We start from the raw sequence: 4,968 nt of genomic DNA, 5'->3' as shown, positions 1-4,968 counted from the left end.
CTGGTTTCTGGTAGAATCTGCCTCCGTTCTTATGCCTCAGAAACACCAGGACACGTTTTGACCGTCTGTATTTCTGTGTGGCTGACTTTTCATCCGTACAGTGCTCGTGAGAGCAAACGGGAAGCGGAAGGAGAAAGCGCACCTCTGGTCGCAGGTCGCAGCATAACTGACAACTCACAGTTCCCCCGACTTAAGGCAACCTCCCCGGCCCCGAGTGGTCCCAGGGCACACACCCAGAGCAAGGCGGTTACCGCTGCCTCTGGGGATTCCTCAGCTCCACAGAATTAACTGGGCACACAATGTGTAAAAAAAACCCCTTTTGTTGTTGTTAATCCTCACAGGGGATTTTAGAGGGAGTGGCAGGGAGGGGGAAGAGACAGGATGTGCGAGACACACATGGATTGGTTGCCTCCTGCACAGGCCCCATTGAGCCGGCAACCGAGGCACGTGCCCTTGACTGGACCCGAAGCCGGGACCCTTCAGCCTGAGGGCTGATGCTCTATCCACTGAGCCAAACCAGCTAGGACTAAACTTTTTTTAAGTTAAAAAATTCTGAGCTCAAAAAGCAGGAGCCGTGATTCTATTCTCTCTGGTCCTGCGAGCTGGCCGCGGTGGCAGCACGGCTCACCCACCCCCAGCCTCTGCATTCAGGCCCCTGACTAATGGTCACCAGACGCTCCCATGGCCTCGTGGGCGCTGAGTGAGCTGGCGGCGTTTCCTAAGAGCTCTGTTCAGCTGTGAAAATGCAGAGCGCCTCTTGCTTTGTTTCCTTGAAGAATCCTGGTCAGCTGAAACGATGACTGGCCCGCCTTCTGCTGCTTGACAAAGGGCTTGTTTTGCGGGACACAGAGAGGTGGGGGCCAGCTGGTTTTCCAGACTGAGGTCACCTCTTGTTCCCTGGTATAGTCAACAAACCAGGCTCTCCTTTTCCTTTTAAAAACCTCCTTTCAAAAGCAACACCACATGTCTGTCCTCTCTGGAAATGAAATACAAGCAGCATTATCTTTAAGCACAGCACCCATCAGAGCACCTATGAACAGTAAGAAACTTTTAAGTTTTTTAAAACCCTCAACCTCAGTTGCTCATTTTCCTAGAGTAGCAGGAGTTTAGCAATCTCTCTGTCTCGTTTTATTGCCTACGCCCCCTTAATTCACAGGCCAGAGAGCACCTTGAAGCATCCGAGAGCCTCCGCACCCCATTTTTAAAGCTATCCCTAAATGGGTGGTTTTGGAGCATTTAAACACAACAGCCACGGCCATCACTATAACGGCGGGAGCAGACGCTCAGTGCTCGGCCACCGCCACCCGCCAGAGCCTGCCGCCGGGGCACCTTCCTTCTCGGCTCCTCAAGTGGCTCCCCTTCCCTTCCTCACCGGCCCGGTGCCCCCCCCCCCCCTTGCAGGAAGAGCCCCAGCCCTTTGCTCTCGCCGCGGGGCAGGCACCGAGGGCTCCCGAGCCGGCCTCGCCAGGGCACGGTTCCCAGGGCAGTGACTCAGCTCTGGCGGCCACCTGCTGTGTGGGTGCTGCCGCCTCCTGGGTCACCACCAGCCGCGAGGGCAGAGGCACAGAACAGAACAGAGCTGCAGGGACCCGAAGGACTCACAGCTCAGGGCCAGGGCCAGGGCCAGGGCCAGGGCAGCCCGAGGAAAGGGCCTTGCTCACAGGCGGGGCAGGAGGCGTAGGAAGGGCCTCGCTGGCACGGGGTCCCGCGCGCCTGGGTCGCCCCGGGAGCCCCAGGCTGTGACGTACAGTGATGGCAGGGGCCGGAAGGCAGCTCCCCGTTTCGACACCTCCTGATCACGTCACCATGGTTTTCAAAAGTAAGGAAAGTAGCGCACTGCCCACAAGACACACGAGTGCCCGTGAGGCCTCCCAGCAGGGAGCTCTGAGCTCTCAGGGCCTTCCCTCCACCCTGCAACATGCCCGCGGCTCCAGCCACCGAGAGCCCCTCACTGCCCTGCTCTGCTGGGGAGAAGGGCCCAGGTGCCAGCCGTCACTGGCTCCGCGCTGCTCCACGGGGGACTCCCTCTGCCCATTCCCCATGCACAAACCCTTTAACGAGGGAGCGGCAACCCAGCCTGGGCTCAATTGTGAAGGAAGAGAAGAGGCTTAGAGGAGGAACAGGGAGACCGGGAGGGAGACGGGGCCTGTTTCGGGGACCCTGGGTGCTAACTAAATCTCAGGGCGCGTCCCCCTCACTATCTCAGCAGCTGGGCTCCCCGACGGGGTGGGCACGTGAGGCCGGGGGGTGGCCAGGCCTTCTCTCGAGGGGCGAGTCCCTGGGGAGCAGGAAGTGGAGCGGAGTCCTGTGTGAGAGCCGACGGCAGGCCCGCCTGGGCCAGGAGGCGTGGAGGGCGAGGCACTTTCACACGCATCCTCCTGTTTAACCCCCATCCCGTTCTCGGGCCCTTTTGTGGCCACTGATCACACGCTGCCTGGTGATGGGCTGATTCCTGCTCTCTCGTGACCTCCCGTGGAGCACCAGCCGGACCGTCAGCTCCCGGCAGGCACAAGGCAATGCCTTCCTCTTGGACGGCTTCACGGGGACCCACAGGTGTCACACGTCTTAGCTGACACTTTCAGTGCGCTTCTGCCACGCGGCCTTTAAATAACTCCATTCACCAGCAAGGTAATCCCTGAGTTCTAGAACACAAAAGGTACCCAGGGCATCTAGAGCGGTGGTGTGAGCCGGGGGCTGGGTGGAGTTAGGAGGCCCCGGCCTGCAGGCTGGAGGACCTGACTCTCTGACGGAGCTCGGAGTGAGGAGGTGGTACCACTGAAGTGCGTTTTTAAAAAGGTTCACTTGCCAGTGGGATGGCTGAGCAGAGACAACAGTGCAAAGGGAGTGAGGAAGCGCTGCTCGCCAAGTGACAGCTCCTACGTCCGAGGGCCGCACATCCCTAGGAGGAAACCTGGAGACGCGGGCCTTTGCCTGGCTCTATTCTCCCTCCCTCTACTCCTCCTCACAGTCAGTGAGCGGCCGTTCCGTGCCAGACGCCGCGCCCGGAGGCAAAAGTCCCCTCTCTCAAGCCACCAGTCTTGTGGGAGAGGAAGGAGAGGCCGGTTACGATGCAGTGTGTCACGTCCCCTCACATTTCCTCCCTTTCCTGTCACATTATGTTATGACATCACACGATCTCATTCAACCCAGAGGGCTTCCTGGGGGTGATACCTGAGATGAGGGGGAGAGCCAGCAGGTGTTGGCAGGGGGCAGGCGAGGAAGAGAGAGACGTGTGTCTGCAGAGACGCCGTCCGGGCAGGGGACTGGCCTCGGGGTCTTCCCAGGGTGGCGCTGGAACCTGGAAAAGAAAGGAAAAGACGATCAGATCTGATTCACATGCTAGAAAGTCAGTCCAGAGGCCGCCGGGAAGCTTGTTGGGAGGCAGTCACTGGAGTCCAAAGAGGGCAGAGTACAGATTAGACCAGTGATGGCGAACCTTTTGAGCTAGGCGTGTCAGCATTTTAAAAACCCTAACTTAACGCTGGTGCCATGTCACATATGGAAATCTTTTTATATTTGCAACCATAGTAAAACAAAGACTTATATTTTTGATATTTATTTTATATATTTAAATGCCATTTAACAAAGAAAAATCAACCAAAAAAATGAGTTCGAGTGTCACCTCTGACATGCGTGTCATAGGTTCGCCATCACTGGCTTAGACAGAACCAAAGCCCCGGAGATGGAATTGCATGTGTGGTGAGAGCGACTGAGAAAAGTCTTTGTAAAAGGCCTTTAAAAATAGAGTTCAGCCCTAGCCAGTTTGGCTCAGTGGATAGAGCGTCAGCCTGCAGACTGAAGGGTCCCGGGTTCGTTCGAGCTAGGGCACATGCCCGGGTTGTGGGCTCGATCCCCCGTAGGGGGCGTGGAGGAGGCAGGCGATCAATGATTCCTTCATCACTGATGTTTCCAACTCTCTCTCCCTCTCCCTTCCTCTGTAAAATAAGTAAAAGTATATTTTTTATACACACACACACACACACACACACACACACACACACACTTCACAGGATTCAGCAACAGGTCACACATGCACCGCCTGGCACCGGCCACAAGGTGGCAGCCGCACACAGCCATTCCAGCGGCCCAGCCCCACCAGGCCAGGGAAAGAATTTCCAGGTTTGTTGGAAAAACACTGGGAGCCCTTGGTTTTGACCACAGAAGGGACTGGCCTTTTCTAGCTTTTTGAACTAACAATGTTGAGTGATAAAGGACATTTACCATTCTCACAGTCTAGTTCGTTGTAAAATTGATGTAAGACATTTTATCTATTCAAGGTGGTTCCCCCTTTTAAATCACAGAACTCTCACGCAAGTTCGGGTTTGTGACTTGCAAGATAATCAGCACCACTTGGTCTGCCCTCACCCTGGCTTCCTCCTCCCAGACTGCTCACCAGTTTAGCCCCCGAGTCGTCGATGCCCCTTACCTGCCCACTCCCCAGGTGGCTGGCAGCCTTTAAAGGTAGTGGTTCTCAACCTTCCTCATGCCGCGACCCTTTAATACAGCTCCTCATGTTGTGACCCAACCATAAAATTATTTTCGTTGCTACTTCATAACTGTAACGTTGCTACTGTTATGAATCGTAATGTAAATATCTGATATGCAGGATGGTCTTAGGCGACCCCTGTGAAAGGGTCGTTCGACCCCCAGGCTGGCGACCCACAGGTTGAGAACCGCTGCTTTGAAGGTGCGATTCTCTGTGGGAGACTGGCGGGAACCACACCGACCTCAGAGAAGGGAGCTCTCCCCAGCTGGTCAGAACCACCGAGCAGATTCTGAGGAGGGGGCAGCTCCCCCCCGCCCCCAAACGCGCGTTTCTCCACGGAAGGCATGAGATACCAGCCAGTGTGTGTGTGTGTGTGTAAGGGGGAGGGGGAACACAGCGCGGACACCGGTGTCCCACCTCTCCAGGCTGTTTCCACACGAGTGCGGAGAGCCTGAGCCAGTGCAGGTTGAGAGTGGAAGTCC

At 56.4% G+C, this 4,968-nt stretch overlaps 1 long non-coding RNA gene across 1 annotated transcript in view; it reads right to left on the bottom strand.

Moving 5' to 3' along the window:
* Positions 1–626: 626 nt before the first annotated feature.
* Positions 627–4,968, bottom strand: part of LOC102757841 — a 189,949-nt gene continuing 185,607 nt past the window's right edge. Inside the window, exons 7-8 of the long non-coding RNA XR_001514741.1 lie at positions 3,172–3,298; positions 627–974 (exon numbers count right to left, since the gene is read on the bottom strand). This is a non-coding gene — a long non-coding RNA (uncharacterized LOC102757841). The remainder of the gene's footprint in view (positions 975–3,171; positions 3,299–4,968) is intronic.

The sequence above is a fragment of the Myotis davidii genome, unplaced genomic scaffold (genome assembly GCF_000327345.1).
Source record: "Myotis davidii unplaced genomic scaffold, ASM32734v1 scaffold1290, whole genome shotgun sequence".
Lineage (NCBI taxonomy): Eukaryota > Metazoa > Chordata > Mammalia > Chiroptera > Vespertilionidae > Myotis > Myotis davidii.
This window is presented reverse-complemented; position numbering and strand designations above follow the sequence as displayed.